Source organism: Callospermophilus lateralis, chromosome 2, assembly GCF_048772815.1.
Source record: "Callospermophilus lateralis isolate mCalLat2 chromosome 2, mCalLat2.hap1, whole genome shotgun sequence".
NCBI lineage: Eukaryota > Metazoa > Chordata > Mammalia > Rodentia > Sciuridae > Callospermophilus > Callospermophilus lateralis.
This window is the reverse complement of record NC_135306.1, coordinates 134,844,104-134,856,886: the sequence shown is the minus strand read 5'-3', so window position 1 is coordinate 134,856,886 and position 12,783 is coordinate 134,844,104.

The following is a 12,783-nucleotide window of genomic DNA, read 5'->3' as shown; positions in this document are numbered from 1 at the left end:
CAACCTTGGGCTATCAATATTTAGGCCTCATATTGACATAGTAATATTATGAGGCTTTTGTTATTATTTTTCTTTTTCTTTTTCTTTTTCTTTAGTGGTGCTGGGAATGAATTCAACTCAGTCCCACTAGAAACCAAAACTCCCTAGTTTACACCAGTTCTCTACCAATGAGCCCCAGCCCTAGCCTTTCCTGGGCAAATTTAAGATTTTCATCCAAGCTGGGTACAGTGGGGCAAGCCTGTAATCCCCAGCTGCTTTAGATACAGAGACAGGAGGATTCCAATATTAAAGTTAGCCAGAAGTTAACAGGGCCCTAAGCAACTTCTTGAAATATAATTTTATAATAAGAAATATAAAGTCCGGGTACAGTGGCACACGACTGAGATCCCCATGGCTTGGGAAGCTGAGACAGAAGATTTGGGAGTCCTCAGCCATAAGCAAAGCACTAAGGAACTCACTTGAGACCCTGTCCCTCAACAAAACACAAAATAGGCCTGGGGATGTGGCTCAGTGGTCAAGAACCCCTGAGTTCAATCCCCAATGCAAAAAAAAAAAAAAAAAAAAAAGACTGGGGATATGGCTCAGAGGTTTAGTATCCCTGGGTTCAATTCCACTACCAAAAGGTGTGTGTGTGTGTGGGGGGGTAGCATTCATCCACCATGAAACTTATGAAACTTATATTCTATTGTTCTCCCAAGACTTTCCAGAGATGAAGAATAATACATGACAGAAGAAACTTTCTGTTCTATCACAGCACACCCTAGGTATATGCAGAACTCAGAGCAGAAGCTTGCCTGAGAACCCACAGGATTATGGATTCAATTCTATATTAGATCCTCTCAATGAGCAGAGATCATCAAAGCCTCTGATCAAAGGAACATTCCCCTTTAGAAACCAATGACTATATCATTGGTGACTTCTGTGGACTAAAGTCCCAAAGGCTGAACTTTCTTCTTTCTTTAAGATAACCAGGATCTTTGTATTTCCCAAGGTCTACTGAGGAAGAGAGAGAGAATACATTCAATAATTTTAGAAGCTAGATAATGTCAGAGAAGAATGGGGAAATTTGATTTTCATATAAAATAAGTGTAGAAAATGTTAATAGTTCTTATATCCTTAGGAGTGTAGAATAAAATGCATATCCAATTAAAACCAAATGGGAATTTTTGTCATATTTATAGGACTGAGTTGTTGCAGATGCAAATGATCCATGCAATGAATCCAGAGCTCACTTTAGGGCACATCACTGGAATCCTGCACATGTCAATAGCTTCAGAGGTAAGAAACAGTCCTCTGGCAGTCAGCCCTCAATTTATTTCTTCAGTGGTTCTCTGAAAGAAGCAATCCCAATTTTTAATATAAAAATTGATATGAAAGCATATATGATTTTCTATAATATTTGTACCTTCTTTCCTTGTATACTCATATTACAGTGACCAAGATTGACCTTTTATCTACAGATTGTGAATGCAAAATTAAGACCACACTTTAGGTACATCTGAACACAGCCACAGTAAGGAAAAACAGAATATTTAGCTTCTGTGATTATGAACAGATTCAATGCTTACTTTCCAGAATAGCAATTCAAAGTTTGTGTTTATAGAGTTTAATTTTGGAATTTTGAGTATGGCATAGTGGTTTTTAATTTGCCCAATATTCCAATTTATCATGAATTGTACTAAACATAAATTATTCAGAAATCACAAAGTTTTGACCAAAATAATGTATATGCACAAAAAAGGAGACACAGTTTTCATAAGCAGAACAATCCCAATGCTATCAGATAGATTTCTAAACAGATGAAAGTGAAGTGATCTGTGAACATATCAAAACTGTGTTAAGCCCTTACTAGAAAACAGGTCCATATAGCAGAAGGCTGAAACCCAGGTTAGGAGAATATCAGAGTCTCAGATAAGGCAAAGCAATAACATTCTTTACAGCAACTTCTCAACTGTGCACATATTGTCCTTCATCTTTTTTTTTTTTTTTTTGATGTTTGGAAAAGTAACAATCACAGCTGATCCTACTGATCCTACCTATATCATAGCAAATTGATGTCTATTTTGTAACAGTATTAAAAAATAACAGAATTACAGTTTTATACAAAAGTAAAAAAAGAAACATTTAGTATTTCATGAAAATAATCAGCTAGAGGTAAACAATAAAAATAAATTGATGCTTCTCACACATATCTACCTTCCTTCCTTCTTTTCTACTTTCCCTCCCTCCCTTCATATCTATCTATCTATCTATCTCTCTCTCTCTCTCTCTCTCTCTCTCTCTCTTTTCATAATGTGAAGGAACTCTGAGTTCTACAGAGGTCATCATAATCCTGCTTCACAGCTGAGTGAGGTTGAACTCTGCTCTTATTCAACATTCTTTAGTGAGGATGAGGGACAAATAAAATAATAATTGAACAGAAATCCTCTGCCCCTCAGAAAAAGGTAACACAGTACTATTTGCCAATTGGAGTTTTGTCTTCTGCAGTGAATACTACTGTGACATAGGAAGTGGCTGACACTACACAAGCTGTATTAAGTATGTCAGACGTGTGACATTTGGGGATGACCAGCACAGTGCACCTGGGGAGACCCAGACAGTGCAGAGTTATGCTGCATGGTGGACTAAGGCCTTCAACTCAGGCAAGCACTACTAGGAGGTGGAGGTGACAAGCCCTGCGAACTGGATTCTGGGTGATTGTAAAGATTCCAGGACAAGCAATATTGATAAAAGTGTTGATTTTGATGAAGTGCTTCTCCTATTTTCTTTGAAGAGAAACATCATTATAATCTGTCCACCAACTCCTCTCCCCTAATTCAGTATAGACGACAGCCTCTGGGTAGGGTTAGGGTGTTTCTGGATTATGACAATGGAACTGTGAGCTTGTATGATGTTCACAAAAGATCCCTCATATATAGTTCCCTTCCTTTCTCTTTCACCTCTCCTCTGAACCCTGTCCATTGTCTTGGTCAAGTTTCATGAGTACTAATTGGTGATCTCTCATATCAGCAAACTGAAGACCTGAGACCCACTCATGTCAGAAAACAATTCTATATCTGAGATCTATGGGCACTTGTAACTTTAGGAAACATTCTTATTCTATGGTTACAAAACAAGTTATCACATTGAATGCATTAATTTGCTTATTGAATTTCATTTTGATAAACATGTTTATTATGGAGTATTTACTAGAATGTCAGCAATTTCTTTTAAAAATAATGCTAGTGAGATAAATTCATATACCATGAAGATCATTCTTCTAGTGTATTTCATTAGTGATTTTTAGCATCTCTAGAGTTGTGCAACCACTGTAACTATCTAATTCCAGAAAAATTTTCATCACCTTCCCACAAAATACCCCATGCCCATTAATATTTATACTCTACTAATCTTCTGCCTTCTCCTGACAATCCTCAATTTATCTTGGATTTATTCAACTCCCACAGTAGGGACTGGGACAGTTGGGGGATGTTATGAGGAGCCAGGACATGAGATAAACACATTCATCTCACCTGCAACATGGAGTTTGACAGCTGCTGTCAGACTCTCATCAATCATTTTCATCCTAAAATCTTCAGTGGAGCACTACAAGCTTCTTGCTGATAAGGAGTGATGAATCTTAGGATCACCTCATTGTATTTGGTGAGATGGTACTGGCAAAGTTTTTACCAGAAAGCAAGAAGTTTTAAATTGTCAACAGTGCTTCCTAGATAACCAAAAATATCTATGAACTCTTGTTTAGAAAATATAGCTCATTCAGGCTCACCTGGTCATCTGCATTTCAGCTATTCTATATAACCTTTGACTAAAAGATTTAGGGAAACCTATACCCTAAGGTCAGTAATCAACTTGATATCACTAATGGGCTGAATAGCAAGAACTCAAATGCACAGCCATAGGCCTTTTAAAACATGTAGTATTTTATGGCTCAGCTTCTTTGGAACACGGTCTACCACATTGTACTTACCAGTTTTAAAGTGTAACTGTTTCAGAGATACTCAAGAAGCCCAATTTGGAGAAGGTATGATAAGGAAGTGGATGAAGTGAAAGACTCTTCACTTGGGGAAAACTTGGGAGTTGTCTTAGGTTTTCTGTTTTCTCTGAGAACTAAAAAGGTGTTCAACATTCTTTGCGCTTAAAAACAATTTCATGTGTTAGGCAATGAATGAAATTGTTAACTCATGAGAATGTAAATTCACTGCAGACTATAAAGCCACCATGCTCTAAAGAACCTCAGGCTCATTGTTTGAAAGAGCAAAAAACTGACAAAGGTTTTTTATTTTATTTTACTTTATTTTATTTTGGGGTACCAGGGATTGAACTCAGGGGCACTCAACCACTCTGCCACATATCCAGCCCCATTTTGTATTTTATTCAGAAACAGGGTCTCACTGATTTGGTTAGTGCCTCACTGAGTTGCAGAGTCTGGCTTTGAACACAAGATCCTCAGGTCTCAGCCTCCCAAGCCCCTGGGATTGCAAGCATGGGCTATCACGCCCATCCTGACAAAGATCTCTAAGACAGATTTTTATGCCAAAATCCTACTAGAATTTATTTCTCTTCTACAATGTTGTTCCCTACACTGTGGTAGCAGGATTTTTTTTTTTTTTGTGTGTGTGTGTGTGTGTGTCTTTTGGGTATGAAAAAAATTGAGGTGATAAGGCTAAATAAATGCAGCACTAATTTTTATGTGTTGTGATCAGAACCTTACTCTTGATTATAAAGCTTTTTCTCTGAGACTCAGCCACATATTGATTTTAACTTCAGCTTCTCAAAATCCATACACATGTAAACAAACAAAAAACTTTATGTGAGCCTTTATTGGAATGGTCTATTTAAAGAGAATGACCATATTGTGTCTTCTACTCCACAGATAGGGGATATCTATTCATTAAGTTGTAGTTTTAAAATTTTCTCTCAAGCTGCCAGTTGTGATGGCTCACACCTGTAATCCCAGCAGCAGGTTGGTAGACTGAGGCAGGAGCATCTTAAGTTCCAAGCCAGCTTAACAACTCAGTGAGACCTTGTCTCTAAAAAAAAAAAAAAAGGATTTGACTCAGTAGTTGAGATCCTGGGGTCAATTGTCCATTCCACCCCCCCCAAGGAAAAAATATATATGTCAATAATATTGTGTATTTTATGTTCATAAAGTTGTACATCTTTCATTATATTTATTTCTATGCATTTGATATCCTTAATAAGATTTATATGTATTTGGATTTTATTTCACAATTCTGTTATTTGTAAGAATAAACTTGATTAAATTGTTTCCTAATTCCTCTAATTAATTGTTTATGGATTTGGGTAAATTTTATAATCACACAAGCATGTGATATAATCTAATGACACCAGGACCAACATTTAACAAATTATGATAGCTATTCATAATATTACAAATTATAAATTATGGTGGATTTATTTATTTATGATCCTTACATGATTTAATTCTCCTTACTTGCTTCTGGTCTAGTTGTAGTGATGGAGACATCCAGAATAGTGCCAAACCCAGCTGGTGATAAGGGTACCCTCCTGTCATCCCCAGTCTATGTAGAATTTTTCAAATTCTTCATTAAATATGATAAATGGCTATGAATTTTTACAGGCATTCTTTGTTAAATTATTAAAGCTCACTATTATTTTAGTTCATTGATAGATCTTTTTAATCATGTACTAACAATGCATCATATCAATTGTTTTTCCTGTTATTGTGGTTATTTGCATTGATTCTACTTTCTGATATTAAGTTACTTTTTCTATAAAAAAAGTCCATTTGATCATAGAATCTTTATCCTATATGTGTAACTAAATTTGATGAGGTAATAACTTATTTTACAATGTTACATCTATATTTACATGAGACTCTGTATAATAGTTTTTATTTCTTGTAATACCTTTGCAGACTAAGATATAAAAGTTATAAATAGGGAATTATTACTTCCCTTTTCCATTCTCTGCAAGACTTTCTCTAAATTTGTATTTCTTTCTAAATGTTTGGAAGAATTCACTGAAATACATCACTAAATTTTTTGTGATTTTTTTCTTTGTTTGTTTGTTTTAAAATAGTGGTTCTATTCTGTTTAAGAAAAATTATACCACTAATATATTCTGTTTTTTGTCAGCTTTGTTCACGTATTTTTAAGGAATTTGCTCATTTCATCTGAATTGTCAACTGAGTAGGCATACAATACTGCAAAACTCCTCTTACTGATTTATTAATTTGTGAGGGCATGTGCATTTGTGTTCTTATTCTTGATCCTATATTCTTAATTAGAATTTCCCATCCCTTTGTTAGATGAGTACTAGAGATTTGGCAGTTAATCTATTTGAATTGCCAGATTTTGTCCTTTTTGATAGGTAGGTAGATAGATAAATAAGTAGATAAGTAGATAGATTAGAATTTTCTGAAATGATTAGTAGAATTTTACTTTGTTTGACATGGATTTGCTTTTCTTTTTTTCTAAATTTTCTTTTTATTTATTTATTTATTTATTTATTTATTTTTTATTGGTTGTTCAAAACATTACAAAGCTCTTGACATATCATATTTCATACATTGGATTCAAGTGGGTTATGAACTCCCATTTTTACCCCAAATACAGATTGCAGAATCACATCGGTTACATATCCACATTTTTACATAATGCCATATTAGTAACAGTTTTATTCTGCTACCATTCTTATCCTCTACTATCTCCCCTCCCCTCCCCTCCCATCTTCTCCCTCTACCCCATCTACTGTAACTCATTTCTCTCCTTGTTTATTTTCCCATTCCCCTCACAACCTCTTATATGTAATTTTGTATAACAATGAGGGTCTCCCTCCATTTCCATGCAATTTCCCTTTTCTCTCCCTTTTCCTCTCACCTCATGTCTCTGTTTAATGTTAGTCTTTTCCTCCTGGTCTTCCTCCCTGCTCTGTTCTTAGTTGCTCTCATTATATCAAAGAAGACATTTGATATTTGTTTTTTAGGGATTGGCTAGCTTCACTAAGCATAATCTGCTCTAGTGCCATCCATTTCCCTGCAAATTCCATGATTTTGTCATTTTTTAGTGCTGCGGAATACTCCATGGTATATAAATGCCACATTTTTTTTTATCCATTCATCTATTGAAGGGCATCTGGGTTGGTTCCACAGTCTAGCTATTGTGAATTGTACTGCTATGAACATCGATGTGGCAGTATCCCTGTAGTACGCTTTTTTTAAGGTCTTCAGGGAATAGTCCGAGAAGGGCAATAGCTGGGTCAAATGGTGGTTCCATTCCCAGCTTTCCCAGGAATCTCCATACTGCTTTCCAAATTGGCCACACCAATTTGCAGTCCCACCAGCAATTTACAAGAGTGCCCTTTTCCCCACATCCTCTCCAGCACTTGTTGTTGTTTGACTTCATAATGGCTGCCAATCTTACTGGAGTGAGATGGTATCGTAGGGTGATTTTGATTTACATTTCTCTGACTGCTAGAGATGGTGAGCATTTTTTCATGTACTTCTGATTGTATGTCCTCCTCTGAGAAGTGTCTGTTCAGGTCCTTGGCCCATTTGTTGATTGGGTTATTTGTTATCTTATTGTCTAATTTTTTGAGTTCTTTGTATATTCTGGATATTAGGGCTCTATCTGAAGTGTGAGGAGTAAAAATTTGTTCCCATGATGTAGGCTCCCTATTTACCTTTCTTATTGTTTCTCTTGCTGAGAAAAAACTTTTTAGTTTAAGTAAGTCCCATTTGTTGATTCTTGTTATTAACTCTTGTGCTATGGGTGTCCTATTAAGGAATTTGGAGCCCGATCCCACAATATGTAGATCGAAGCCAACTTTTTCTTCTATCAGACACAGAGTCTCTGATTTGATGTCAAGCTCCTTGATCCATTTTGAGTTAACTTTTGTGCATGGCGAGAGGAGGGGATTCAGTTTCATTTTGTTGCATATGGATTTCCAGTTTTCCCAGCACCATTTGTTAAAGATGCTATCCTTCCTACATTGCATGCTTTTAGCCCCTTTATCAAATATAAGATAGTTGTAACTTTGTGGATAAGTCTCTGTGTCCTCTATTCTGTACCATTGGTCCACCCGCCTGTTTTGGTACCAGTACCATGCTCTTTTTTATTACTATTGCTCTGTAATATAGTTTGAAATCTGGTATCGCTATACGGCCTGATTCATACTTCCTGCTTAGAATTGCTTTTGCTATTCTGGGTCTTTTATTTTTCCATATGAATTTCATGATTGCTTTATCTATTTCTACAAGATATGCCATAGGGATTTTGATTGGCATTGCATTAAACCTATAGAGAACTTTTGGTAATATCACCATTTTGGTGATGTTAGTTCTGCCTATCCATGAACAGGGTATATTTTTCCATCTTCTAAGATCTTCTACTTCTCTTTTTAGGGTTCTATAGTTTTCATTGTATAAATCTTTCACCTCTTTTGTTAGGTTGATTCCCAAGTATTTTATTATTTTTTTGAGGATATTGTGAATGGAGTGTTTTTCCTCATTTCCATTTCAGAAGTTTTGTCGCTGATATACAGAAATGCCTTTGATTTATGCGTGTTGATTTTATATCCTGCCACTTTGCTGAATTCATTTATTAGGTCTAGTAGTTTTTTTGTAGACCCTTTTGGGTCTTCTAGGTATAGAGTCATATCATCCGCAAATAGTGATAATTTAAGTTCCTCTTTTTCTATTTTTATGCCTTTGATTTCTTTCGTCTGTCTAATTGCTCTGGCCAGTGTTTCGAGAACTATATTGAATAGAAGTGGTGATAGAGGGCATCCCTGTCTTGTTCCATATTTTAGAGGGAATGCCTTCAATTTTTCTCCATTCAGAATGATGCTAGCTTGAGGCTTAGCATAGATAGCTTTTACAATGTCAAGGTAAGTTCCTGTTATCCCTAGTTTTTCTAATGTTTTGAACATAAAGGGATGCTGTACTTTGTTGAATGGTTTTTCTGCATCTATCGAGATGATCATATGGTTCTTATCTTTAGGTCTATTGATGTGGTGAATAACATTTATTGATTTCCGTATATTGAACCATCCTTGCATCCCAGGGATGAATCCTACTTGATCATGGTGCACAATTTTTTTGATGTGCCTTTGTATCCGATTCGCCAGAATTTTATTGAGGATTTTTGCATCTAGGTTCATCAGAGATATTGGTCTGTAGTTTTCTTCTTTGAGGTGTCTTTGTCTGGTTTCAGAATCAGGGTGATGTTGGCCTCATAGAATGAATTTGGAAGAGCTCCCTCTTTTTCTATTTCCTAAAATAACTTGAAAAGTATTGGTATTAATTCTTCTTTAAAGGTTTTGTAAAACTCTGCTGTATACCCATCCGGTCCTGGGCTTTTCTTGGTTGGTAGTCTTTTGATTGCTTCTTCTATTTCATCCATTGATATTGGTCTGTTCAAATTGTATGTATCCTCCTGACTCAGTCTGGGAAAATCATATGACTTAAGAAATTTATCGATGTCTTCACTATCTTCTATTTTATTGGAATATAGGTTTTCAAAATAATTTCTAATTGTCTTCTGTATTTCTGTAGCATCTGTTGTGATATTGCCTTTTTCATCCCGTATGTTAGTAATTTGAGTTCTTTCTCTTCTTCTCTTTGTTAGCATGCCTAAGGGTCTGTCGATCTTATTTATTTTTTCGAAGAACCAACTTTTAATTTAGTCAATTTTTTCAATAGTTTCTTTTGTTTCAATTTTGTTGATTTCCGCTCTGACTTTAATTATTTCCTGCCTTCTGCTACATTTGCTGTTGTTTTGCTCTTCCTTTTCTAGGGCTTTGAGATGAAGTTTGAGCTCATTTATTTGTTGATTTTTCCTTTTTTTGAGGAATGACCTCCAGGTGATGAATTTCCCTCTTAAAACTGCTTTCATTATGTCCCATAGATTCCCATATGTTGTGTCTGTATTTTCATTTATCTCTAAGAATTTTTTTATTTCCTCCTTTATGTCTTCTGTAACCCATTGATCATTCAGTAACATATTGTCCATTTTCCATGTGATGTAGGATTTTTCCTTCCTTCTTTTATCATTGATTTCCAGTTTCATTCCATTATGATCAGATAAAATGCATGGTATTATCTCCACCCCTTTATATTTACTGAGGGTTGCCCTATGGCATAATATATGGTCTATTTTTGAGAAGGATCCATGTGCTGCTGAGAAAAAAGTATATCCACTTGATGATGGTTGATATATTCTATATATGTCAGTTAAGTCTAGGTTATTGATTGTGATATTGAGTTCTATAGTTTCTTTATTCAACTTTTATTTGGACCATCTGTCCAATGGTGAGAGAGGTGTGTTGAAGTCACCCATAATTATTGTGTTGTGGTCTATTTGGTTTTTGAACTTGAGGAGAATTTGTTTTATGAACTTCATAGCACCATTATTTGGTGCATAAATATTGATAATTGTTATGTCTTGTTGGTGAATGGTTTCTTTTAACAGTATTTAATGTCCTTCCTTATCCCTTTTGATTAACTTAGTCTTGAAGTCTATTTTATTTGATATGAGGATGGCCACCCCTGCTTGCTTAAGAGGACCGTGTGCGTGGTATATTTTTTCCCAACCTTTCACCTTCAGCCTGTGTATGTCTTTTCCAATCAGATGTGTCTCCTGGAGGCAGCATATTGTTGAATTTGTTTTTTTAATCCATGTTACCAGCCTATGTCGCTTTATTGGAGAGTTTAAGCCATTATCGTTTAGAGTTACTATTGATATATGGTTTGTACTTCCAGCAATGTTTGATTATTTATCTTTTTTTAAAAAATTTAGTTTGTTTCTCTATGATTTGCTTCCCCCCCCCCAACCCTCTGTCTTTACCGAGGCACTCCCCACTGATGGTTTTGGTTATTGTTTTTCATTTCTTCCTCCTGTAGTGTTTTGCTCAAGACGCTTTGCAATGCTGGTTTTCTGGCTGTAAATTCTTTTAGTTTTTGTTTATCATGAAAGATTTTTATTTTGTTGTCGTACCTGAAGCTTAATTTTGCTGGATACAGAATTCATGGTTGGCATCCATTGTCTTCCAGTGTTTGAAATACGTTGTTCCAGGTCTTCTCGCTTTCAGCGTCTGTGATGAGAAATCCGTTGTTAACCTTATTGGTTTACCCCTGAATGTAATCTGCCTCCTTTCTCTTGTAGATTTTAATATTTTCTCTTTGTTCTGTATATTGGATATCTTCATAACAATGTGTCTGGGCGTTGGTCTACTGTGATTTTGTGTGCTCAGTGTCCTGTATGCATCTACAATTTGTATATCCGTTTCCTTTTTTATTTCTGGAAAGTTTTCTGTAATTATTTCATTCAGCAGGTTACTTATTCCCTTGGTTTGAATCTCTATACTTTCCTATATCCTGATGACTCGTAGTTTGGTTTTTTAATGTTATCCCATATCTCTTGGATGTTTTTCTCGTGATTTTTTACCAGCCTTTCTGAGTTGGCTAGACTCTTTTCAAGATGATTTATTTTGTCTTTATTATTTGACGTTCTGGCTTCTACTTGCTCCACTCTGTTAGTGATACTCTCATTTGAGTTTTTAATTTGGTTTATAATTTCCTTCATTTTTAGAATTATTGTTTGATTTTTTTTATAATCTCTATCTCCTGATAAAGATGCTTAACTTCTTCTTTGATCTGTTTATGTAATTCATTTTCAATGTGTTCTTTCACTGTTTGAATTTGCTGTCTTATGTCCTCTTTAAGGTTCCATTCCATCTGCCTAAGGTATTCCTTGAGTTCTTTATATGACCATTTTTCTGATGACTCTTGGTCCTCCTGAATATTTAGTTCTGTCCTGCATTGTTTGTACTCCTTTTCTTCCTTGCTTTTTCATGCTGCTCATGTTACTTCTTGTTGTGTTTGACTGCTGAGTTACTGTTTACTCTTATAAATTTGTTTGCTGCTTGGGAGGAAAGATATTAGAAGGGAAGGGAAGTAGTCACTAAAGAGAATGAGAGTAAGCAGGTAGAGTTCAAGAAAGGGGGAATAAGAAAATTGAAACGAAAAGAAAAGACAAAAGAAAAAAAATAGAAAATAAAAAATAAAATTTTTTTTAAAAAATCATAATTATAAAAAAATAAAAATTAAAATTAAAAAAATAATACAATGAAATAATTTAAAAAATTTAAGAAATTTAAAAAAATTAAACAACAACAACAAAAAATGAAAATGAAAAAAAAAATTGATAAATGCAGTCTTAGAGTTTGATTAACTTCTCTTCCAGTAGGTGGAGCTGTGCCCACTGGGCCAAGCTTCTCCTCTCAGTAGGCGGGAATCAATCACTGTGCAGCAACTCTTCCTCCCAGACTGGGCGGGTCTCCAATCCTGAGTGCCTAGGGCCTTCTCTTGTGTCTAGTCACTTCCCCACTTTACCTCAAGCCAGGCCCTGCTCATCGGTGATGCTCACCACAATACTGGCTACACACCAGGTCTGCTGCTCCTGGGAGCCCTGTTTTCATGAACGCCTGGGCACACTCTTCCTGTTTGCCATTCCCTCAGACCCTAAGTTTGTAGAGCTTGGAGCTGAGAACCCCCAGTGAATTTGCTTGCCCTCCGGTAGCCACGTCCTCGATAGCTGGTGCAAGAGACCTCAGTTGTCAGCACTGGTGGGAGCGGTAGCCATGAGTGCTGCGCCGCGAGTCCCGTGCCACTCCTGCTTCCCTCAGTCTGGCTATCATGCTCACGGGAGAGCTGGGAGGGGCCCTTAAGGTTTCCCCGCTGTGTGGAGAGGGATGGCTAGGTGATTACACACCTGTTGCCACTGGTTTCAATGAAGTTAT